This window comes from Sinohyriopsis cumingii, chromosome 15 (genome assembly GCF_028554795.1).
Source record: "Sinohyriopsis cumingii isolate HCF-2022 chromosome 15, ASM2855479v2, whole genome shotgun sequence".
Lineage (NCBI taxonomy): Eukaryota > Metazoa > Mollusca > Bivalvia > Unionida > Unionidae > Sinohyriopsis > Sinohyriopsis cumingii.
Genome location: NC_142975.1, coordinates 2,083,180 through 2,110,708, shown reverse-complemented (window position 1 = coordinate 2,110,708; position 27,529 = coordinate 2,083,180). Strand labels below are relative to the sequence as shown.

At 41.2% G+C, this 27,529-nt stretch overlaps 1 protein-coding gene across 1 annotated transcript in view; it reads left to right on the top strand.

Annotated features, from left to right (window-relative positions):
- The window catches only part of LOC149781120 (uncharacterized), a 65,921-nt gene that overhangs the window by 827 nt on the left and 37,565 nt on the right, over window positions 1–27,529 (top strand). The window lies entirely within an intron of this gene.

The following is a 27,529-nucleotide window of genomic DNA, read 5'->3' as shown; positions in this document are numbered from 1 at the left end:
AAACATAGACATACAGAAACAAACAAATACACATTGAAACACACAGAAAAGAGGACAGAAATATTCTAAAGAAAGACTCACAGATAGAATAGAGACTCGATAAAGAAAAGTCTGTTGTATGGGTTCAAAACATTTATTCAAGTACATACATGGGCTCTCTGGCCTGTGCTTTGGTCTAAGCACTATCCATTAAATACATAAACATTTGAACATAAAAGAAACATATTTACGAGTTGTTTAGTTATTGACTCTAGTAAACTAATGTTTAAAATTAACGTTCACTCCTTTCTAAAATCACTTCGTATGCAACGAATTTACATTAAATGTTCGTTTATAAGAAAAAGTCAAAACAAAACAAGTAACAAACAATCAAATAAGAGAAAGTTCGTGTTTGTCTCTCTATCCGTTACACACGTTGTTTAATATCTGGTCAGCTACCACTTGTGTCCCAGCATAGATGTTTCCGATCTCGTATTCCCTGTCAGTCGTAAATCTGCTGTTACGTCCATCGTGCTAGGTACACTTATCGGTAAGCAGATCAAGAGCAGTGATCGTCTTCTTCCCATGGAGGTGCAACATATGCCATATGAATAGTCACTTTTCCATCGGTGATGTCAAATTTTTCTCTCACCGACCGCACGTCTTCAATAGCCCTCAAAAGTTTGGAAGAAGTTATTTCTGCAGGTGTGCTAAATCCGAGACATACAGGCGAGTTCAAACTGTCGTGATACATAGATAGGCTCAAACGACCTTCATCTTTGACTTGGCAATGACATTTGAATTCCTCTAACAGTGAGTCAAGTAGATCCGTAATGAAACCTGATACTTCCTCGGCTGGAACGTCAGACGCGAAGTCTTTAAATTTCATCGTGTAGGTGTAAGTTGTCGTTCTAAATTTTCTCGAGGTCGCTGTCTGGGTCATTTGGATGCTAAAATACTCCTTTAGGTCTATTGAATCCTTTCCCTTCTTGAACGCACTTTGCTGTGACGGTATGGTGGTGAAAGAGGTCAATGATGTTTGTTCCTTCTCTTTTTTCTTCTGCGTAGAGTTATTCATCTTTCTCGTCGCTTGTCCTCGCAATGAAGTGTCGTTCTTGGAAGTCGTCCCTTTTTATACTGGGTGATATCAGCATGTCCATAAGGTAAAGTTTTGTGGTCTGGAAGTTTCACTGGTTGCACGTAGTTTGTCATGGCATTAGTACATAACAACTAAGATGTGGTATTGCATTGGTGATGTGATCGTGAGGCATAGAATCACACCCGAGTTTCTCGTTGGACTTGAGTCTTACGCTCTATACTTGCTGTTTGAAAGGATTCATTTTTGTCGATTAGTCTTGGTAGTGACAATGAACTATTGGTCTTGGACGTTGTCCCTTTTTATATGCTGACCAATATCGATGTGACCGTACGGCAACGTAAAGTGATTGGGAAGTCTCACTCGCTTCTGGTACACGATTTGATAGATTTTTTCCAGGGGTCGATTGACGATGTGGTGAGTGGGTAAACGTACAATCTTGTTCGGTTGGTGAGTGGTCACTTTAAAGTTTCCATCCTCTCCCGATTGCAAGGCTTCTTTCAATACCCCAAAGTTGACCACTCGACTGGTACGATAATTCAGAGTCAGTCCTTTCACTTTGCACTCCGTGTGCACTTCTCCTTGTTTGTCCCGGTATTGGTAGCCGTAATTTTTAGGACCTCCACTCGTGAAACTTAGAATCTTGTCGTCGGGATGTTCGTCTGTCCAGGCTCCTAAACGATTTTCTTCGATGTTAGGGTGTTGCTGACCCGGTCGATCGATGTAGATGCAACTGTCCGTGTCAAAGTACAGGACGCGTTCCCCTAACAGTTCTAAAGCTTCGTACAATTTTAAGCGAGCATGAGCTGTCACGTAAGCCGCAATGATGACATTTCCAAAAGGGTCGTCTTGTACAAAGTCCAGATCTTCTTCGTAATTGACCAAGATCAAATTCTCTCGAACGACGTCCACGTGTTTCATGTATTTGGTTTTGTCGTGAATCATCTGGAAGTAGCGGGAAGGTTCTGTCAAATATTCCGTCTTGGGTAAACACGGTCGTTGTGCCATTTTACCCCACAAGCAATTTAACATCACTTTGGCAAACGATCGCCTGCCTTCGTTTTTCTCGATGTGGTCTAAAGAGATGCCTTCTTGTTCATAGTATTTCTCTTTGAATTGTATTTGGTCTTCGGGAGTGTGACACCAGGAAGGATAGCCGCTGGCTTCTTGTTTCAGTTTCAAAAAGGCATCCACGTAGTCAGCGAAAATGCCTTTCTGACTGGGATCACCCTTGTGGTATTGTTGTGTCTTGGGAAAGTGGCAAATTTCGTACACTTCTAACAGTTGGTATCCCATGTCCAGAGCTTTGAACAATTCTACGCTGACCCAGGTTCCCGTCAAGGCCCGTTCTTCCTGGCTGTGCTTACAAGGCTGATCTTGGTTGCACGTTTCGGCACAAGTACGGCACAAGGGAAACATCAATTTGCCTTGACAATGGTGAGGTAAGACGGGATGGTATAGGTTCGTGGGAGGCAAAACTTTACACTTGATCAAGCCTTCGTATTGTCGAATGTTTTTCAGGTCGATGTGTTCCGTTAACAATTGCGGGTGCCCTACAGGAAAGCGACAATATTTGCACACGTAGGGATACAGCGAACACACGTCCAAGTATTTGATTTCTTCTCCTTTCTCTTCGTCGGCTTGGTACAGCAAACAGGTGGCATTGGTCCTTCCTCCGTACAAACTATCCCTCGGGTTCAGCGGGTCCATGAACTGGTAACTTTCCACGAGGCGTTTAAACTCGGGATCGGTTTTCAAGCGGTGATCGTATTCGTGTTCCCACATTTCCACCACTTGGTATCCTTCCTGTTCCAACTTTAGGCGTCGCTGACAAGTGTCCTGGTACAAGTCTTCCATGGTTCGTTGTAAAAACTGATTTTTAGTGCTACGATCAGGGTAACAGGCGGGACATCCGTGAAATAAGCAACCGTTAAACTCGTACACGATCTTGGGGTTTTCTAAGTCCCAGCCATCTACCGAATATGTTCCGATGGTCTTTTCACCCCCTCCGTTGCGGGCATGCTGAATCCATTTGTTTTCCTTGTCGCACAAGTAATGTAACCAACGTAGGGCTTTGACCGAGTATTGACGTTTGACAAAGTGGGTCGTTTGAGGGCTGATGACAGCCACGGTGTTTTCAGGCATGAATCGTTGTCGATACACTAAGGAACACGCTTTGGCAATGGTGCAAGCTTCTTTCAAAGGATCGACCCCTCCGTGTTCCATGAACAGTTCTCGAAATTTTCCACAGCAACGTCGTAAAATGTCCACGTCGGAACGACAATACTTTAGCATTTCTTCCTGAAAGTCGAAAGGGTCCGAGGCGTGAGCCTGGTACCAAGCGTAGAAAGCTTCTCGTTGTTCGGTACGCATGTTGTCGGGGTCGTAATAGTGAGCCTCAGGTAAATGGGGTAGAACAGCGTGTTGATTGGCTTCCGTATTGAAAAAGTGTGGAAAGTACCCTTTAGCCATTTCTGTCATTCCAAACGTTTTAGGCATTCGACTCAAAGGCATGGCCAAATAGCTCATCGAATCTTTAAACTGTACTTGTCCCACTTGCATGAAAATGATTTTGGCTCCGTTCAAAGTCACTTTAGGACGTTCGCTGCCATGTTCCGTATAGTATCTGAGAAGAAACTGTCCATCGTATCCGGAGAAATTGTGAGCCATCACCGTGGCATGACGATGACAATCTCCGTAACGTTCGATGTCCTCTTGGCTCCACGTCTTGTCGATGGGGTCTAAGACCCATCGAGCGAAATCGGCTAGCGTGTTCGGTCCCCGAAAGATTTTTTCACGTCCTCCAGGAATCTTGCTGCAGTGAGGGCAATGACTGAAGATAGGTTCTTGAATGCACTTCTCGCACGCTAGATGAGCCACGCAGAAATTAGGAATGTGAATGCCAGTCTCTTGCATGCATTCGAAATCGAAAAAGATGAAATTGCTTTTCTTCTTGTGACCATCCTCTTTCTCTGATTGGGGTTGGTATTTTTGCACGTAGCATTGGTGTTTCAAGTCCACGATGTGATGACAAATGTGACATTTCTTTTCTCCTGAACATACGTGTGCCTTGGTACTATTGGTACGTATGCCTTGTCCACACGTAGGGCACAATCTCAGGAGTTGACAAGCACATTTCTGCTGTGAACCTTGCGTCTTCAGATGTTGTTGGTAACAGGCAGGGCTGATAAACGTGCGCAGACAAGCAGGACAATGCAATGGTTTTTGCCCTTCGCTCAGACAGGGTGGAGAGGCCAAACATCCTCGGCATTTCGATCCACAATGTTTGTGTTGCTCTCGATTATTATAACCACGGTCACATTTCTCACAGTAATATCTGTATCCCAGGAATCCGGGGATGGCGGTAATGGTATCGAAATGTTCATCGTGATAATAGACATGAATGTATTTTCCGTCCTTAAAGTCTTGGCCTCGAAACAACAGAGGTCCGCGCACTTCTTGAGGGTGCACTTTCAAGGTGTATCGTGGAGCTAGGGTATCTTGCAATTTTTGCATCTCAGGAATGCCACAGGGTGTGTCTTTGGACAGTCCGGCTTGTTGTAACAGGAGTTCTGCTTCATTTCGTTGTTTGGCTCGATCGGATCGTTGAATAGTTTTCCAGGTTCTTTTCCATTCTACCGTGTCGTTCTTGTTGGCATAGGTTCGTCCCACCACGATGGCACGGGCTAAACACATCTGGTCTTGAGGGTTGTTAATTCGGACGAGACTCTTTTTGGTGTTGCGAAGGTCGTCCACCAATAAGACCTTTTTGCGTCCAGTCCCTTGAGGAGGAGAGACGTGGGCCATTTTCAGTGTGGCTTTACCATCGGTGATGTCAAACTGATCTTTAGATTGTTGTACGTGTTGAATCTTGTCCATGACTTTGGAAGGGGTTAGTTCTGCGGGTCTGCTAAACTCGATCCAAACAGGGGATTTCAAGCTGTCGTGATCTATGGATAGTGTCAAGAAATCGTCTTCTTTGGGTTGACATTGTTGCTTTAGTGTGGTGAGCAAAGAATCCCACATCTCGGTGATAAACCTTTCTGCTTTCTCCAATGGTACGTCGGACTTGAAATCTTTAAACTTCACCGTGTAGGTGTAAGTCGTGGTTCTAAATTTTCTAGAGGGTCGCTTTTCCGTCTCTCGAATGTGATAGTACTTTTCAGGGTTAACTGGTGGACTTTGGTTTGGAGTGGGCTCTCTATGTCTGGTCGCAGACGTGGAAGGTGTTGGTTCAGGTTTGCTCATGTCTTCGTTTTGAGCGAACACTTCTTTTCGTGTGTGAGGCGATACGTCACTTCGCTGCCTCTTACGTTCTTCTTCTCTCTCACTGAAATCGTGCGATCGTTTCATCTCGATTGCTGATTCAGAAATGATTTAACCAAGTTCATTCTCTCCATATATACCCTCTCTACCTCTTGTTGTCACAATGACTTGGTATATTTCACAAGGGCAAGTGAAAGCCAAGCATATAGGAGCCCAACGACAGCGGTGCGTCTTAAACACCTCATGCATCTTGATGACCCTTCGATTCAAACCCTACCACGAAAGAAAAAAGTTGCAAGAAAAAAACCCAGACAGTTGGTGTCTTCAAGAGAGCTAGAGACGCCGGCACTGTGTCGCTGGGACACGTACGTACTCCAGAAAACTACGCCACTCGACAACCTTGTCTCCTTCTCTCAGTCACTTCTACTTTGTCGCTGAATACATTCTACCAACCCTGTTTTAACACACGTTTCTTCATCTGATATTTTTAAAAAATATACTAAACGCATTTTTAAAAGAACTACCCTTTTTCGACAGCAGTGACGGCGTCTCCTGCTGCTGTTACCACTGTTGCTGCACAAAGATGATCTTTCCTTAAGATCAAAATATGAGACAGAGCAAGTAAGTTGTGAAGTTGAGCGGAGGTGTCTAAACAACAACTGTCAAGCCCCTATGTTCCATTTCTGTTTGTGATAATAACTTGTGATACTTCCCATTTTCTAAAGTGGAAATCTTTACAAACCGTACAAAAGTTATATGACTTTGGCTTCTGACAGTTGTACAGACTCTTCACTTTATAAGTGTCACGAGAAAATAGTGTATCCAAGTTTTACCATTTTCCAAAACACCCACACACTTGCAACGTGACCAGAATCTGTACTTCTTTATTTGTGGATATCCAACAGACCCGTCCCAGCATATATAGCTGGTTAAGAACTGTAGGAATATCACCTCATTTTTTTTCCAGAAATATCAAAGCTTTTATGTGTATCTTCCCTGTTCCACCCTTTATTAGTGCTTAGGTATATTCCCTAAACAACACAAACAATTTGGAACAAAATTAAATTTTGAATTAAGGTTTCTCTCTGTTTATACATTTTTTTTCAAGTTGTTGGTACATGGCATATGACATCCAAATACTTTCTCAAACTGAGAGGCATTTCTACACATGTCATTGCCTTTGTTAAATTCGGTTTTGTTGGTTAGTCATCGTTAATCTTTAATTCTATTTTTATGATGTATTTCTTTTTTGCTAGAAGATTTAATTTATTTATGTTGTTTAGTCTGCTGCTGCAAAAAAGAAAATGCATGTATCTATAGCAAAGTGTTTCAGTTTGTTCAGTTTTTTATTTCAAGCTCTACAAAAGGTACCAAGTTTGTCTTGCAAGGGGATTGAAACTTTAAGTTACGCGGACGTGAAGGAAAACATACCTTTGTTACTACAATTTGCTGTCTTTGTATTCGTTCTAATCATGCTTGCCTTATATCTTTTTGTTTTAGGATCATATTTCTTCTGATGTAAATACATACATCAATGGATAGACAGCTTGGGTTATCATCCTTGAGGTTCACTGTACTTTTAGTTTCTTTACTTCATACAAACCCCAAAATCACTAGCTTGAAGGGAAAAAAATAACAAAAAACTGACACCTGGTACTGTAACACATCTGTCTCTGTTGATGTGAGTGTGCTTGACAAAATGTTTGAGTAAGATTAAAAATGTTTGTCAGTTTCAAAACTCGAACCAGTACTGTGGCCGTTTAATATTTTCATGTGGCAAGAAGAAATGGTACAATACGCAACAAAGGGATTGTACATTTACACTCCAATCTGTCTGCACTGCAATGGTAACAACGCTCTTGCGTTGACATTATTTTGCCACACTACCTAAGAGAAAACAATTCATCACTCATCATAAACGATTTCATTGGCTATACATATTTTCTTACCGCTTTCGCTTCGAATTGACTTCAGTACCTTTTCGCACAGTGACAAGATCGGACGTGTTTTTTGCTTTTTTTTTATTCTGCGGCTGGTCGCTACACTACTTGCTCTGAATTTACAACCAAACATTGTGTTACGCATTGTAAGTGACTTCATTGGGCCAACCGATATTTTACACTTCTGTCTCTATTCATATGAGTGTGCTTGTCAAAATGTTTGAGTAAGATTAAAAATGTTTGTCAGTTTCAAAACGCGAACCAGTACTGTGGCCGTTTAGTATTTGATCTGGCAAGAAGAAATGGTACAATACGCAACAAAGGGTTTGTACGTTTACACTCTTCAATCTGTCTGCACTGCAATGGTAACAACGCTCTTGCGTTGGCATTATTTTGCCACACTACCTAAGAAAAAAAACAATCCATCACTCATCATAAACGATTTCATTGGCTATACTTATTTTCTTACCGCTTTCGCTTCGAATTGACTTCAGTACCGTTTCGCACAGTGACAAGATCGGACGTGTTTTTTTTATTTTTTATTCTGCGGCTGGTCGCTACTCTACTTGCCCTGAATTTACAACCAAACAATGTGTTGCACATTGTAAGTGACTTCATTGGTCAGTCGATATTTTCCACCGCCTTAGCTTCAAATTGGTTTCACTTGTTATTCGCACCGCGAGATAATCAGACGCGTTTTTCTGTACCTGACCATTAGTCACTTCACAAACAATAAAACTAACACACAAATGATCACGCCATGGGCGACTCATGGAAATTATGTTAGTCATGTTACGAAATATATCACGACTTGTTTGGATGTACTTTTCTGTGGTCACTCTTTGATCACATGCGTCTTCAGTTCACTCTTGTCATGTTTTTTAAAGGGTGTATTTTTTCTATGGATGTGATTGTTATGTTCTATATGTTCTTTTATGTTTTCAGTGATTTTACTTTATATCTGTATTTTAATTTAGATGTATAGACTATGTAGTCTGAAATAAAGAATTCTTATCTTATCTTATGTAAGTGGAATGAGTGTTTCTTTGAAACTTTCATAAGGCAAATATACCGTAAAAAACAAACGTACGTGTCGTGATATTTTTAAAGTAGGAATACATGCTTTCTCTCTCTCTCTCTCTCTCTCTCTCTGTGGTTTTGATTTATACCCTAATGAAATATGTTCCCGTTTGAAGATACCTCTCCAAAATTGTGATCAGTGGTCACCATAATTACGCAAACTGTTCCGTTTGTTATCTTATTTTTTTCAAAAGTTTACACTCTAAAAAATTGTAGAACGATTTTTTTTCTTCCATCAGTAAATCTTTGGATAAAATAAAAGCTTGAGTTTGCACAATTCTGGTATCTTAACTTTATCCTATTTTGGAACTGAAACATGTCACGGAATTTTTTTTCTTCTAACATTAGATTTACAGTTTTTCAGAAAAAAAGACAATCACACGGCTTTTTCAAGAATGAAGCAAGCGACATTGCACTGTATAACACTGCCTATGGTTAACTCTGAATTCTAAAGTCTAAACATGGGTTCAGGAAAAAATGTAACAATGTTCGTCTTAGGAGGATAGGACGAACATTGTTACATTTTTTCCTGAACCCATGTTTAGACTTTAGAATTCAGAGTTAACCATAGGCAGTGTTATACAGTGCAATGTCGCTTGCTTCATTCTTGAAAAAGCCGTGTGATTGTCTTTTTTTCTGAAAAACTGTAAATCTAATGTTAGAAGAAAAAAAATTCCGTGACATGTTTCAGTTCCAAAATAGGATAAAGTTAAGATACCAGAATTGTGCAAACTCAAGCTTTTATTTTATCCAAAGATTTACTGATGGAAGAAAAAAAATCGTTCTACAATTTTTTAGAGTGTAAACTTTTGAAAAAAATAAGATGACAAACGGAACAGTTTGCGTAATTATGGTGACCACTGATCACAATTTTGGAGAGGTATCTTCAAACGGGAACATATTTCATTAGGGTATAAATCAAAACCACAGAGAGAGAGAGAGAGAGAAAGCATGTATTCCTACTTTAAAAATATCACGACACGTACGTTTGTTTTTTTACGGTATATTTGCCTTATGAAAGTTTCAAAGAAACACTCATTCCACTTACATAAGATAAGATAAGAATTCTTTATTTCAGACTACATAGTCTATACATCTAAATTAAAATACAGATATAAAGTAAAATCACTGAAAACATAAAAGAACATATAGAACATAACAATCACATCCATAGAAAAAATACACCCTTTAAAAAACATGACAAGAGTGAACTGAAGACGCATGTGATCAAAGAGTGACCACAGAAAAGTACATCCAAACAAGTCGTGATATATTTCGTAACATGACTAACATAATTTCCATGAGTCGCCCATGGCGTGATCATTTGTGTGTTAGTTTTATTGTTTGTGAAGTGACTAACGGTCAGGTACAGAAAAACGCGTCTGATTATCGCGAATAACAAGTGAAACCAATTTGAAGCTAAGGCGGTGGAAAATATCGACTGACCAATGAAGTCACTTACAATGTGCAACACATTGTTTGGTTGTAAATTCAGGGCAAGTAGAGTAGCGACCAGCCGCAGAATAAAAAATAAAAAAAACACGTCCGATCTTGTCACTGTGCGAAACGGTACTGAAGTCAATTCGAAGCGAAAGCGGTAAGAAAATAAGTATAGCCAATGAAATCGTTTATGATGAGTGATGGATTGTTTTTTTTCTTAGGTAGTGTGGCAAAATAATGCCAACGCAAGAGCGTTGTTACCATTGCAGTGCAGACAGATTGAAGAGTGTAAACGTACAAACCCTTTGTTGCGTATTGTACCATTTCTTCTTGCCAGATCAAATACTAAACGGCCACAGTACTGGTTCGCGTTTTGAAACTGACAAACATTTTTAATCTTACTCAAACATTTTGACAAGCACACTCATATGAATAGAGACAGAAGTGTAAAATATCGGTTGGCCCAATGAAGTCACTTACAATGCGTAACACAATGTTTGGTTGTAAATTCAGAGCAAGTAGTGTAGCGACCAGCCGCAGAATAAAAAAAAAGCAAAAAACACGTCCGATCTTGTCACTGTGCGAAAAGGTACTGAAGTCAATTCGAAGCGAAAGCGGTAAGAAAATATGTATAGCCAATGAAATCGTTTATGATGAGTGATGAATTGTTTTCTCTTAGGTAGTGTGGCAAAATAATGTCAACGCAAGAGCGTTGTTACCATTGCAGTGCAGACAGATTGGAGTGTAAATGTACAATCCCTTTGTTGCGTATTGTACCATTTCTTCTTGCCACATGAAAATATTAAACGGCCACAGTACTGGTTCGAGTTTTGAAACTGACAAACATTTTTAATCTTACTCAAACATTTTGTCAAGCACACTCACATCAACAGAGACAGATGTGTTACAGTACCAGGTGTCAGTTTTTTGTTATTTTTTTCCCTTCAAGCTAGTGATTTTGGGGTTTGTATGAAGTAAAGAAACTAAAAGTACAGTGAACCTCAAGGATGATAACCCAAGCTGTCTATCCATTGATGTATGTATTTACATCAGAAGAAATATGATCCTAAAACAAAAAGATATAAGGCAAGCATGATTAGAACGAATACAAAGACAGCAAATTGTAGTAACAAAGGTATGTTTTCCTTCACGTCCGCGTAACTTAAAGTTTCAATCCCCTTGCAAGACAAACTTGGTACCTTTTGTAGAGCTTGAAATAAAAAACTGAACAAACTGAAACACTTTGCTATAGATACATGCATTTTCTTTTTTGCAGCAGCAGACTAAACAACATAAATAAATTAAATCTTCTAGCAAAAAAGAAATACATCATAAAAATAGAATTAAAGATTAACGATGACTAACCAACAAAACCGAATTTAACAAAGGCAATGACATGTGTAGAAATGCCTCTCAGTTTGAGAAAGTATTTGGATGTCATATGCCATGTACCAACAACTTGAAAAAAAATGTATAAACAGAGAGAAACCTTAATTCAAAATTTAATTTTGTTCCAAATTGTTTGTGTTGTTTAGGGAATATACCTAAGCACTAATAAAGGGTGGAACAGGGAAGATACACATAAAAGCTTTGATATTTCTGGAAAAAAAATGAGGTGATATTCCTACAGTTCTTAACCAGCTATATATGCTGGGACGGGTCTGTTGGATATCCACAAATAAAGAAGTACAGATTCTGGTCACGTTGCAAGTGTGTGGGTGTTTTGGAAAATGGTAAAACTTGGATACACTATTTTCTCGTGACACTTATAAAGTGAAGAGTCTGTACAACTGTCAGAAGCCAAAGTCATATAACTTTTGTACGGTTTGTAAAGATTTCCACTTTAGAAAATGGGAAGTATCACAAGTTATTATCACAAACAGAAATGGAACATAGGGGCTTGACAGTTGTTGTTTAGACACCTCCGCTCAACTTCACAACTTACTTGCTCTGTCTCATATTTTGATCTTAAGGAAAGATCATCTTTGTGCAGCAACAGTGGTAACAGCAGCAGGAGACGCCGTCACTGCTGTCGAAAAAGGGTAGTTCTTTTAAAAATGCGTTTAGTATATTTTTTAAAAATATCAGATGAAGAAACGTGTGTTAAAACAGGGTTGGTAGAATGTATTCAGCGACAAAGTAGAAGTGACTGAGAGAAGGAGACAAGGTTGTCGAGTGGCGTAGTTTTCTGGAGTACGTACGTGTCCCAGCGACACAGTGCCGGCGTCTCTAGCTCTCTTGAAGACACCAACTGTCTGGGTTTTTTTCTTGCAACTTTTTTCTTTCGTGGTAGGGTTTGAATCGAAGGGTCATCAAGATGCATGAGGTGTTTAAGACGCACCGCTGTCGTTGGGCTCCTATATGCTTGGCTTTCACTTGCCCTTGTGAAATATACCAAGTCATTGTGACAACAAGAGGTAGAGAGGGTATATATGGAGAGAATGAACTTGGTTAAATCATTTCTGAATCAGCAATCGAGATGAAACGATCGCACGATTTCAGTGAGAGAGAAGAAGAACGTAAGAGGCAGCGAAGTGACGTATCGCCTCACACACGAAAAGAAGTGTTCGCTCAAAACGAAGACATGAGCAAACCTGAACCAACACCTTCCACGTCTGCGACCAGACATAGAGAGCCCACTCCAAACCAAAGTCCACCAGTTAACCCTGAAAAGTACTATCACATTCGAGAGACGGAAAAGCGACCCTCTAGAAAATTTAGAACCACGACTTACACCTACACGGTGAAGTTTAAAGATTTCAAGTCCGACGTACCATTGGAGAAAGCAGAAAGGTTTATCACCGAGATGTGGGATTCTTTGCTCACCACACTAAAGCAACAATGTCAACCCAAAGAAGACGATTTCTTGACACTATCCATAGATCACGACAGCTTGAAATCCCCTGTTTGGATCGAGTTTAGCAGACCCGCAGAACTAACCCCTTCCAAAGTCATGGACAAGATTCAACACGTACAACAATCTAAAGATCAGTTTGACATCACCGATGGTAAAGCCACACTGAAAATGGCCCACGTCTCTCCTCCTCAAGGGACTGGACGCAAAAAGGTCTTATTGGTGGACGACCTTCGCAACACCAAAAAGAGTCTCGTCCGAATTAACAACCCTCAAGACCAGATGTGTTTAGCCCGTGCCATCGTGGTGGGACGAACCTATGCCAACAAGAACGACACGGTAGAATGGAAAAGAACCTGGAAAACTATTCAACGATCCGATCGAGCCAAACAACGAAATGAAGCAGAACTCCTGTTACAACAAGCCGGACTGTCCAAAGACACACCCTGTGGCATTCCTGAGATGCAAAAATTGCAAGATACCCTAGCTCCACGATACACCTTGAAAGTGCACCCTCAAGAAGTGCGCGGACCTCTGTTGTTTCGAGGCCAAGACTTTAAGGACGGAAAATACATTCATGTCTATTATCACGATGAACATTTCGATACCATTACCGCCATCCCCGGATTCCTGGGATACAGATATTACTGTGAGAAATGTGACCGTGGTTATAATAATCGAGAGCAACACAAACATTGTGGATCGAAATGCCGAGGATGTTTGGCCTCTCCACCCTGTCTGAGCGAAGGGCAAAAACCATTGCATTGTCCTGCTTGTCTGCGCACGTTTATCAGCCCTGCCTGTTACCAACAACATCTGAAGACGCAAGGTTCACAGCAGAAATGTGCTTGTCAACTCCTGAGATTGTGCCCTACGTGTGGACAAGGCATACGTACCAATAGTACCAAGGCACACGTATGTTCAGGAAAAAAGAAATGTCACATTTGTCATCACATCGTGGACTTGAAACACCAATGCTACGTGCAAAAATACCAACCCCAACCAGAGAAAGAGGATGGTCACAAGAAGAAAAGCAATTTCATCTTTTTCGATTTCGAATGCATGCAAGAGACTGGCATTCACATTCCTAATTTCTGCGTGGCTCATCTAGCGTGCGAGAAGTGCATTCAAGAACCTATCTTCAGTCATTGCCCTCACTGCAGCAAGATTCCTGGAGGACGTGAAAAAATCTTTCGGGGACCGAACACGCTAGCCGATTTCGCTCGATGGGTCTTAGACCCCATCGACAAGACGTGGAGCCAAGAGGACATCGAACGTTACGGAGATTGTCATCGTCATGCCACGGTGATGGCTCACAATTTCTCCGGATACGATGGACAGTTTCTTCTCAGATACTACACGGAACATGGCAGCGAACGTCCTAAAGTGACTTTGAACGGAGCCAAAATCATTTTCATGCAAGTGGGACAAGTACAGTTTAAAGATTCGATGAGCTATTTGGCCATGCCTTTGAGTCGAATGCCTAAAACGTTTGGAATGACAGAAATGGCTAAAGGGTACTTTCCACACTTTTTCAATACGGAAGCCAATCAACACGCTGTTCTACCCCATTTACCTGAGGCTCACTATTACGACCCCGACAACATGCGTACCGAACAACGAGAAGCTTTCTACGCTTGGTACCAGGCTCACGCCTCGGACCCTTTCGACTTTCAGGAAGAAATGCTAAAGTATTGTCGTTCCGACGTGGACATTTTACGACGTTGCTGTGGAAAATTTCGAGAACTGTTCATGGAACACGGAGGGGTCGATCCTTTGAAAGAAGCTTGCACCATTGCCAAAGCGTGTTCCTTAGTGTATCGACAACGATTCATGCCTGAAAACACCGTGGCTGTCATCAGCCCTCAAACGACCCACTTTGTCAAACGTCAATACTCGGTCAAAGCCCTACGTTGGTTACATTACTTGTGCGACAAGGAAAACAAATGGATTCAGCATGCCCGCAACGGAGGGGGTGAAAAGACCATCGGAACATATTCGGTAGATGGCTGGGACTTAGAAAACCCCAAGATCGTGTACGAGTTTAACGGTTGCTTATTTCACGGATGTCCCGTCTGTTACCCTGATCGTAGCACTAAAAATCAGTTTTTACAACGAACCATGGAAGACTTGTACCAGGACACTTGTCAGCGACGCCTAAAGTTGGAACAGGAAGGATACCAAGTGGTGGAAATGTGGGAACACGAATACGATCACCGCTTGAAAACCGATCCCGAGTTTAAACGCCTCGTGGAAAGTTACCAGTTCATGGACCCGCTGAACCCGAGGGATAGTTTGTACGGAGGAAGGACCAATGCCGCCTGTTTGCTGTACCAAGCCGACGAAGAGAAAGGAGAAGAAATCAAATACTTGGACGTGTGTTCGCTGTATCCCTACGTGTGCAAATATTGTCGCTTTCCTGTAGGGCACCCGCAATTGTTAACGGAACACATCGACCTGAAAAACATTCGACAATACGAAGGCTTGATCAAGTGTAAAGTTTTGCCTCCCACGAACCTATACCATCCCGTCTTACCTCACCATTGTCAAGGCAAACTGATGTTTCCCTTGTGCCGTACTTGTGCCGAAACGTGCAACCAAGATCAGCCTTGTAAGCACAGCCAGGAAGAACGGGCCTTGACGGGAACCTGGGTCAGCGTAGAATTGTTCAAAGCTCTGGACATGGGATACCAACTGTTAGAAGTGTACGAAATTTGCCACTTTCCCAAGACACAACAATACCACAAGGGTGATCCCAGTCAGAAAGGCATTTTCGCTGACTACGTGGATGCCTTTTTGAAACTGAAACAAGAAGCCAGCGGCTATCCTTCCTGGTGTCACACTCCCGAAGACCAAATGCAATTCAAAGAGAAATACTATGAACAAGAAGGCATCTCTTTAGACCACATCGAGAAAAACGAAGGCAGGCGATCGTTTGCCAAAGTGATGTTAAATTGCTTGTGGGGTAAAATGGCACAACGACCGTGTTTACCCAAGACGGAATATTTGACAGAACCTTCCCGCTACTTCCAGATGATTCACGACAAAACCAAATACATGAAACACGTGGACGTCGTTCGAGAGAATTTGATCTTGGTCAATTACGAAGAAGATCTGGACTTTGTACAAGACGACCCTTTTGGAAATGTCATCATTGCGGCTTACGTGACAGCTCATGCTCGCTTAAAATTGTACGAAGCTTTAGAACTGTTAGGGGAACGCGTCCTGTACTTTGACACGGACAGTTGCATCTACATCGATCGACCGGGTCAGCAACACCCTAACATCGAAGAAAATCGTTTAGGAGCCTGGACAGACGAACATCCCGACGACAAGATTCTAAGTTTCGCGAGTGGAGGTCCTAAAAATTACGGCTACCAATACCGGGACAAACAAGGAGAAGTGCACACGGAGTGCAAAGTGAAAGGACTGACTCTGAATTATCGTACCAGTCGAGTGGTCAACTTTGGGGTATTGAAATAAGCCTTGCAATCGGGAGAGGATGGAAACTTTAAAGTGACCACTCACCAACCGAACAAGATTGTACGTTTACCCACTCACCACATCGTCAATCGACCCCTGGAAAAAATCTATCAAATCGTGTACCAGAAGCGAGTGAGACTTCCCAATCACTTTACGTTGCCGTACGGTCACATCGATATTGGTCAGCATATAAAAAGGGACAACGTCCAAGACCAATAGTTCATTGTCACTACCAAGACTAATCGACAAAAATGAATCCTTTCAAACAGCAAGTATAGAGCGTAAGACTCAAGTCCAACGAGAAACTCGGGTGTGATTCTATGCCTCACGATCACATCACCAATGCAATACCACATCTTAGTTGTTATGTACTAATGCCATGACAAACTACGTGCAACCAGTGAAACTTCCAGACCACAAAACTTTACCTTATGGACATGCTGATATCACCCAGTATAAAAAGGGACGACTTCCAAGAACGACACTTCATTGCGAGGACAAGCGACGAGAAAGATGAATAACTCTACGCAGAAGAAAAAAGAGAAGGAACAAACATCATTGACCTCTTTCACCACCATACCGTCACAGCAAAGTGCGTTCAAGAAGGGAAAGGATTCAATAGACCTAAAGGAGTATTTTAGCATCCAAATGACCCAGACAGCGACCTCGAGAAAATTTAGAACGACAACTTACACCTACACGATGAAATTTAAAGACTTCGCGTCTGACGTTCCAGCCGAGGAAGTATCAGGTTTCATTACGGATCTACTTGACTCACTGTTAGAGGAATTCAAATGTCATTGCCAAGTCAAAGATGAAGGTCGTTTGAGCCTATCTATGTATCACGACAGTTTGAACTCGCCTGTATGTCTCGGATTTAGCACACCTGCAGAAATAACTTCTTCCAAACTTTTGAGGGCTATTGAAGACGTGCGGTCGGTGAGAGAAAAATTTGACATCACCGATGGAAAAGTGACTATTCATATGGCATATGTTGCACCTCCATGGGAAGAAGACGATCACTGCTCTTGATCTGCTTACCGATAAGTGTACCTAGCACGATGGACGTAACAGCAGATTTACGACTGACAGGGAATACGAGATCGGAAACATCTATGCTGGGACACAAGTGGTAGCTGACCAGATATTAAACAACGTGTGTAACGGATAGAGAGACAAACACGAACTTTCTCTTATTTGATTGTTTGTTACTTGTTTTGTTTTGACTTTTTCTTATAAACGAACATTTAATGTAAATTCGTTGCATACGAAGTGATTTTAGAAAGGAGTGAACGTTAATTTTAAACATTAGTTTACTAGAGTCAATAACTAAACAACTCGTAAATATGTTTCTTTTATGTTCAAGTGTTTATGTATTTAATGGATAGAGCTTAGACCAAAGCACAGGCCAGAGAGCCCATGTATGTACTTGAATAAATGTTTTGAACCCATACAACAGACTTTTCTTTATCGAGTCTCTATTCTATCTGTGAGTCTTTCTTTAGAATATTTCTGTCCTCTTTTCTGTGTGTTTCAATGTGTATTTGTTTGTTTCTGTATGTCTATGTTTGTCCCTATCAACCCTTTGTCCCTACAAATACATTTCACCCTATAAAAGGTTTTGACCCTATAAACCTATGACGTTACCAATGTTTAATTCCCACTGATCCCCAGGTGACATTCCCATGTTCAATTTCCATGTTCAATTCCCCTTGTCACTAGAGTGACCCAGGGTTTTTCTCCATGTTAAATTTCCCTTGTCGCTAGAGTGGCCCAAGGGGTTTTGTAATGCTAATTCCCATTGTCGCTAGGGTGGCCCCATATACTACTAATGGTACTGGCAGTATTATACAAGACAAAGAGCAGCAGGGGGGGGCGAATCCGACATTTTGTCCAATCGTCATTTGGCTTAATTAATACTTCTGCACTCAGCGGATCCGGTGTAGTCAGCGCCTGGTAAAAAAAAAACGACGTCGGTCCATCCTACACGACGGTGACGTCATTTGGTTCTGCGCGCCGATCCCAGCGTCGTCAGCGTCCGGTAAACACAGCGACGACCGCGTCGATGTCATTACCCCCCCCCCTGCTGCTAAGAAGTGATTTACAATGATCTTACAAACAGAGTGATTACTAACTCCTCCTCTTGTAGATCAATTAGGTTATTTGACTGATCGGTAAGTCTAAAATTAATTCTCGTTAAAAACCGATTATGGCATCGCATATAGACCTGATTAATCGGGCTCTCAACGATTAAGAATCCGGGAGGGGCTGTTGGTGAAAATGAATAAAGGATATACCCCTGTTGAGCTTGATTTGATTGCTTGGTATCTACCTGGTAACTCCCTTCGATAACATCACACACTAGATTGATTGCTATCACCGATGCGATATTTACGTTGTATGGAGCAATATGCCTACCACCATCTCCGTTATCGTGTCTGAGAATAGTTGATGGACCGAGAAAATCATTAAGAGACTTTCTTAGTTCTGGCGCGTTGTATCCTGGAAACTTGAAATCGGGTAAATCGGCTTCTGTGATATTATACTCGGTTAGGAATTTTTGTTTATTACCATCGCTGTTAGCGGATATTATTTTAACGATTCGTTCATTGATATATTCCATGTCTGATATAAGTTGATTTAACACCTCAACGTGTTTTCGTGCTTTTGTTTTCCGTAGTTGTTTTAGTTGAAATTGGTAATTATGATTAATCTCGATAAAAACACTAGCGATATCATTTAAATTAATTGTTAATATGACTTGCGATTCAGGAGTTTCCTTATACGGAAAATACCATTGCATGGTATCCCTGTCTTGAAATATAAACTTGCTGGGTAATAACGTGCTTTTTATAATAGACAAATCATCCAGATAACTGGTAATAATTTCATGATACGATTGCGCATTTGTGTGCAAGTCCGCGTGGATTTCATGAGGTGGATTCATGGGCCAACCTAGTATGGTTCTTATTGAACTGTTATAAATATCAACCATATACCCCGGTGTGCTTATTTCAATCGTCGACGATAACGTCGGTTCATGAACCGTAATAGCGATTTTTGATTCTTTTCCTGTGATCGATTTTATTCTGCGTTGAAATTCTTTATTGATTTGTTCTACTTGGTATGACCCAGTTGGTATTGTAACCTCATTCCAGTCTGGGGTTCCATCGGGTTTATTTGTCCATGCAAAAACCAGCGAGTTATTAGGTTGTTGTCCGTTAAATGCTTCCGCTCGGATATTAGGCCAACTGTGATATACTCGCAATTTTGCCAGCGCTATTTCCTTCACTGGAATCGGAGAAGGGAAGTTTACACTGAATTCTGGCTTCGTTGATGTTATCGATATCATATTTGTTTGTACCGGAGTGGTGTTCTCCGCGATCCGTTGAATTAATTGAAACCCTTCGGGGTTCAGCGACATTATTATTATTCGTCGTTTCTAGTGTTTAATTTCAACACCGAATATTAACAACCTGCTTGTTTTCAGGAGGATGTTTTAAGCCCATTGAAGTGGTTTCAGGAGGATGTTTTAAGCCCATTGAAGTGGTTTCAGGAGGATGTTTTAAGCCCATTGAAGTGGTTTCAGGAGAATGTTTTAAGCCCATTGAAGTGGTTTCAGCCACGTGGTTTCCAGCTTCCAGTTGAAAATCCTCGATTTTTGACATCGTGGAGTCATACAACTGGACCATCGTGGAGAATTCAGCATCGGATATAAACGAATTATCTATCGCCAACGAGATCAACCCGGATAATTTCGAGTACGCATCGGATACTATTTGATGTTTTACTGTATACTCGTTGAGTTTTTTCTGAGAACACGATGATATCTTTCTAGTGATTGCGTTGGCGACTCCAGCAATTGTTGTCGCCGCGGAGATAGCGATTGGAACAGCGATCGGGGCCATCATGGTTACCGTGGATAAAATAACACCGGTACCGGCTACTATACCATTACCGAGTACACGACCGCGTCGATGGTGGTTATTTTTCGACGGTATTTTTTTATTTTTACACGGTATTGTTCGGAAAGCGTTTTCAAATTCGCGGAGAATTCTTTTACGGTATTGAATCGATATTGATGTGACGTCGGTGATACCTCTGATTCAATTACCTTGGTGGTCATTTTTATTTTAAAAGAGCTAGTGTTTTTAATTACTTAGATCCGCTACAAATTCCACATACCATGTAATGTCTGCCCTGGTTAAAGTTCTTTCAACGGCTCTAATTGTAAACGGTTCAGTTGCGCCCTTGTCTATAATTGTTGATATTGTATTGTTAAACCCGGATGAACTTGACGATGATATATTAAACTGCATCATTGAAACCAGTGTAAATCGATAAATACCCTTAACAGTTGCGGTGATATTTATTATATTCTGTGTAGGAGTCCAAGTGAATGGTCCATGATGAATCGTGTATACTGTGTTGATGGGTTTTTCATGAGGGATTTTTATTTTTGTCATTTCCGGTAGTCTGTTTTTAATCGCTGCAACATCAGTTTTGATTGTTCTTATTTCCTGTGTATGCGCGTCTACACTCTTTTTGTTCGCTGCAACATCAGTTTTGATTGTTCCTATTTCCTGTGTCGCGTCTACACTCTTTTTGTTCGCTTCAACATCATTTTTGATTATTTCTATTTCCCGTTCATTCACGTATAAACCCGCTTTGATCGTTTTAACATCAGTTTTGATTGTTTCTATTTCCTGTCCATACGCAGTGATATCATTTATAGTTATTGTAATTTCTTCCGGTCTGGTATTTTTTTTACCAAAGAATTTATCAATGGTGTTATCAGCCCTGTTAAAATTTTTTCGGAACATGTAAAATTGGCCCGACAGCGTTGTAAACTCCGAAATAGTATTTTTTATCACCACAAGATTCGGTTCGGTTACCGTCGGGGTTCCAAAAAAACTAGCAGTAGTGAGTTGTATATCGGTGACAGACTTTTGTATCCCCTCGAACTGATTTCCTTGCGCGTTAAATTTATCATACAAATTTTTTAACGAATCCGACACGGATATATAATTGTTGCCAAGTGTACTTATTTTTCCATTTATCGTCAAGATGGATTCACCTGATTTAAGTCGTCCGTCGCTGGAATACAACGCTATGGCGTTCTCGGCGGCATCATTTTTTCGTGTTAAAACGTCATTCAGCGACACATTACTGGATTTCAGTTTACCCTGGCGGTCTTGAAATACAACTATTTCGCCCGGGTCAACACTGGTTAAATTTAACGTATCAGCGATTTCATCCTCGATTAGTTTTTTTATGTCATCGGTGGCGAGCGTTTCCGTGGATTCTTTCAGCGCCGAAACCGGTCGTCCCCAGATATCAATCATTATTATTGTAAAAAAAAACAGTGTTTTTAATTAACCCGCCGGGCCTCTACGACCCCACTAGTGTATTCGTTTACAACCACATGAGGTGGTTTCCGCGATGATGAAATCTCCGCGAGTACGTTCAATACCTCACGGCCGCATATCGGTGGGTCACTTAATTGTTGTGTTGGCAGCGTGGAATAAAAAACCGGGGCTGAACACGCCCGGATATACCGCATGAACTCGTTTGGCGGGGCTAACCCGTATGAATCAAAATAGACGATCGCACGCGGATCAATTGCGTATGCAACCCAATGAGTACCCGCTCCGGAGGATTTATTGAGGTTAATTATACCGGTTTCAATATTCCTTGGTTTTGTCGGTAATTGATCCCTCATAAAAACACCTCTGAAGTTTTTTATCGCTAACGCGTTTGCGGCATCTATTAAATCAAAATTAGACATAGGAGTCATTAAACGGTTCCCGGTAGTCTTAGACCCTTCCCCGAGTACCATGAATACGGGGTTCCCGGTAGTCTTAGACCCTTTCCGGCTACGGGTCGTTTTTTTTTATAGCCTTTCCCGGTCGCCTTCTTCAATGCCATTCCCGCCGCGGTACCAACGGCTCCTAACGCCGCCGCCTTCGCCACTGCTGGGGCCGCCGCGGCAATCAACGCTGGAATCGCAGCTAACAGCGGAAATATCCCACCGGTCTTTTCCATGTTTTTAATCGCTGCGGCCGAAAAATCTATTTGAACACCCTTTTTATTCTTCATCGCATCATTGAAATGTTTTATTTGACGCGCCGTCAACGATATCTTATGATTACCACCTGCCATCTGTGACGGCTTTAACGTTATTGTGGTTCCACATTGTTTAGCCGACTTTGATCGTAATTTCTTGACTTGACCATCGGTCAACTCTACACCGACAACACTATACGATATTTTAATTGTAAACGCGTTTATGTTTTCAATTACATGTTTTCCACTGGCGCATCAACGATTCTCATTCGTCCACCAACACCTTCCAACAGCATTGATTTATCGCTGAGAATGACAGCAACCGCTCTATAATCGGCAATAACGCCGCGAGTTACATTAGCTCGGAAGTGTATATCAACGACGGATTGTCTTGTTAAATCAAGATGTTCCAGCGAAAAGTAATAGATCGGATATAGTTCTTTGAAATCATGTTGTGATATTTGCAAACCAGTGTCGACGTTTTGATCACGACTCATATACGACAGCAACCGATGGTACACGCGTGCAATATGGTTTTGACCGTAATTAAGTTGTATATCCTCAGATGGTTCCTGCTGGCCGTTTATTCTCAGCGAGACGTCAGTAACGCCTAATCGATCAAATATCATATGGCTGGATAGTTGATTATCAACTCTCGTCATATCCTGCAACGCAACAAATATATGACGCGGAGCCGAAATGCCTTGTTGTGATGCCAGGTTCCATGTGAATATACCATTGATATTTGATTGCTTAGTATCTGTTGTTGTTGTTAGCCAACTTAGTAATGATTTTCCTCCCTGCTCCATAAAGGATAGCAATCGTGCCTCTGTGGTAATGGATGGAGTCATTACTGGCATCCACAATAATATTTTAGTTAAAACGACTTTACCAGAGTCATTATTTGGATTCGCAAGATCCGCTGAAATTCTCCAAATTGCATTTCTATCATCACCTTTTCGCACAAGCACCACGGTATGCTTTGCTCCGTAGATAACTTTTCGCACGTTCCTACAAAATCCAAATATATGATGCAGTGGAATCGCGCATGAAAAAGATCTACGCGGCCCTGTTAACATTGATATGCGTGTTGCAGCTCCGATGTTAAAATTAGGATCGCTGTTTATAATCATATTCTCAACATCAGCGTTAGCGTTATCAGCATTATTTCTTGGTCGTCTTACCACAAATTGCGAGTTTCCAGCAGTGTTTCTAGTATCCTTTGCAAACATCATAGATGGACCCGCTGATCTTGTATAATCGTCGGAATATCTTGCTAACCCGATTATTGTTGTAGCAACATCAACATCGCGTTCTATAGACTCGATCTCTCTTCCGTCAATGAGATATTTTGCGCTCTCAAATAGCGCCATTACGCCGTTATTGACTAAGCCAACTTTGGTACCATCTGGATACGGTGCTGGTACAGCAGGAGTATCGGCCTCTGTTACAAGTTCTCCTTCGATTTCAATAAACGCTTCACACGGCAAAAAATATTTACTGGTATCATGGACTTGAAGTTCAATTCGCGATCGTATGTTGGGTTGTACTGCATGATAGGAATAAAATTGATAATTACGGACAGAATCATCCTTGTGCACTGGTGCGTCCATATCAAACGCCGGATCAGCTGTTCGTTTAAACATTTTATTTAATAATACGCTGATGCATCTAAATCATCGTCGTCGTTTTAAATTCTTCGAATTTTGGCGTGGTTTTAAACCACTTCCCGCTATTATGTTTGCGATGTCATCTTGATTATTGTTTACCAACGACTCTAGTTTTTCTTCCACGGCGTTATTTATTACTTTACTGACATTTGCAGGCATCACTGTCGTTGATGGCATCACCGGTGGTTTCTGTTTTCTTTTTCGTGAAAATCCTTTGGATTTTACCAACGACATTAGTTTATCTCGTGCTGCAGAAACCACCCTTCCGGCAACATCTCCAATAGCGCTGATTCCCTTATCACGAATAACATCAATAGCCTTCATTCCTAATTGTTTAGCTAACGGCGCCACTTTTGGAGCCATTCTTGTAAATAACCCCGCAATGGTGCTACCGAGACCGTCTCCGTACCACGCGCGGTATACGGGCAATCGTGAGTTTACCACGTAGACGCTGACTGGTTTATCATGGTTGTAGTGTATAATCATCTTTATTATAAAAAACACCAGTGTTTTCCAATTAGTGATTGATCAATCGCTGTAATGACCGTGGTCCACGAGTTCGTCTATGAGCGTTCGATATATATTAATGTCCATGATACCACCGGCAAATAACCGCCTGCAAATATCAGCGGCCTCATTGATTATTTCCGGAGAGTTATTTCCGGCTCGTTTTCCTCCGATTAGTATTTCTAGCCGTGATATATCACTGAAAACACTACCAGGACAAGTAACGCTAGCGTTGAAACCAGAAGAGTATCCTTTTCCGTGTTTTGGTCTTTCACTTTTTACTTTATTGTGGAATATTATATAATTATTATCACGCGGCGGTAATTCATTTTTATATTTATTTGCCAAATACACTATTCTTGTCCAGTCCTTTAACGACCTTATATTTTTCTCGTAGCCGCTATTGATATGCTCATCTCGTGTGTCCTTAGCAAAATTTGTAACAGTAAAATCAACTAATTCTTCGTAGCCGAGATTTCTAATTTTATCTATTGTGCTCTTTTTAAGCATATTACGGGGTATATTCCCCTCTTTCTCTATTTCTTCCGGTATTTCTTCCGGTATTTCTTCTTCTGGTTCTCTTGCGGTGGCGCCTAGTTCTTCTTCATCGGCTATTGTGACATAAGGTTCTTGTGGGTCCGTTATAGCGAGTGGTGGCGGCCTCCGTGTTGTAGCGAATGCTATTTTCGCAGGGAGTGTTTCCAGAGACTCTTTTGTTTGCTCGGTCTGAGCCGCTATCTTTTCAAGCGCACCGAGGACGGGCACAGTTGCCGCCGTAACATCTTTGGCCGCTTTAGTTACCGGAGCAAAGAGCTGTTCGCTTCCAACAGCAAAATCAGTTTGTAGTTGTTGCCGCGTTTGAAGTTGTTTTCGGACCCTGTCTCGTAACGGTATGAACTTTTTAAGCGCTACTAGCCGCTCTCTGGCTAGCCGAGTAGTAAGTGATTCGCCTACCATTATTGCAATTGCTCCGTAATTCCTAATTTCCCGCCGAGTGTGGCGGGGGGGGGGGGATATGTCTCATCGGGGCTCCACGGAGTTTTCGTCTATAATCCTTCTAATGTTTTTAATTTTATTAGAGATTTCTCGACGTCGTTCAAAAGCCTGTCCGAGTTTTTTTCGTACTGTCTCAACAGCAGTAAATAGTCCAATAAATGCATTTACGTCATTGCCATACAAGTTTTCATTGATCGTATATTGTAATCGCTTTATAAAAGAATACTCGCGTGGCAAGGTATATCGACCTTTCTTTGATTGCTCGTTAATAATTTCATAATCGGACAATATTTTTTGGTTATCAAGCTTATCAGATAATACAATTCCTTGATTTTTTAATTTTAAAATCTCGGATAATATATTATTGATGTCTTCGATATTCATATTCTTATAAAACATCTTATTTTTAAATTAAAAAAAAAATTATTTTACAAAATGAACCCTGCGTATCAATCCCGAGGTGTGTTAACATTCGATGAAACCGTAGGATAATTCGTTTTCTTCCGGTATTTCTTCCGGAAGAGACAATTTATTGTAGCGTTCGCACTGTCATGGCGACTTCGTCATGGTGACTTCGTCAGCGCCATAGGCACCGGTGACTTCGTCACGGTGACCTTGTCACTCGCTGATTTCTGTTATATATGAAAATCGAATTCTGTGACCCGTCTTTTTTGAGATCGCTGAATTCTGTATTCCTTCTGCAACAAATCGTATTGAGGCGATACAAATGTCAAAATATCTACTGGCTTCATTCATCGACTGAAATATTTTTTCTTCGTGCGTTGTTGTATCAAATGACTTTACGCTTTTTGCTTTCTTTGAGTATTTACCAGTTCCTCCTTTTTTGGTATTCTGACTTTGCGAGATAGCTTGCAAGTTTATAAGAGAATTATCAGTCTTATTATTATTAATATGATCAATCACAAACCCATTCTCGATTAATCCGTTAAATACTTTAAATACAATCCTGTGAACATAATAGCTTTTTCCTCCCGCAGTAAATTGCAAGTATCCCTCATTATTTACGGTACCAATCGGCTTCTTCAGTCTACAATTTCTAACAACGCCGTCGCGAGATTCCTCGTAATTAACGAGCACAGGATGCGGCTGAAATTCTTGGTTCATTTGTATAATAATACTACTTGTCTAATTCATTATTTGGTTTAATTATAAACCTTGCAATGTAGTCCTGAGGAGTTTTGATGACGAAGTCTGCGGTGGGGTCAATGACGGCGTTTTTAATTCGCTTGTCGTAATAACGTTTTAACTACCTGTATCGCTTTCCGCCACAATTGATACACAACTGTGATTTTCCTCTTACACCAACGTGACAAACCAAGCACGGTAGGGGGCCAAGAGAACCATTACGAACGCTTTGTAAATGATACCCGCAGAATTCACCTCTACATGATTTATTGCACGGGGTTATCGACCCAATCATCAACCATTTGCAGTGATTCATTATACTATATTCTTTCATTTAAATACTTGTTTTAATTATATGGAAGAGTTCGAGAGATTAGCAGCAATTAAGCCCTGGAAAAATATTAAGTTCAATCTCGATAGAGTCCTCAAGGACGCACCAAAAGCGTTAATAAACGATAGAACCCTGTTGAATAAAATACGCGACTGTATCAATGAATTCAAGCGTGATGGTGCATCTCATAGTTGGTCAACATTTCGAATTGATGGTGTTGTTGATGCTACCATGAACGACAACCGCGCAGCAACGATAATATCACAACTTGGCTCCAGCAAGTATTTCTTCAGAGTAAAATTCATTGTCCGGGTGGAATCAGGTAATTGGATCATACGTGATAAATTTGAACCGGTTCTCAGCGACAAGAAAACAGTCATTGTTAGCCGCGACTCCAAGCCAGGGCTGTTAACCGGAATTGACAGACCATACTATGAACGAGCGTATCCTGAAACAGCAGTTGTCTATGGAATATACCCGTTAAATAAGAAGCCTGATATCGGAAAACTAGCGCCGATGAAACAGTCAACGGGGATAAATTGTGTAGCAGAACGAGTAATAGAACATTTTACAAATGCGTGTCGAGGAAACAAATTGACTGATTTACGACGTAGCAAAATAAACCAATGGGAGGAGACAGTGCGCGAGCGAGGAGCAACCATCAGCGACATAGCG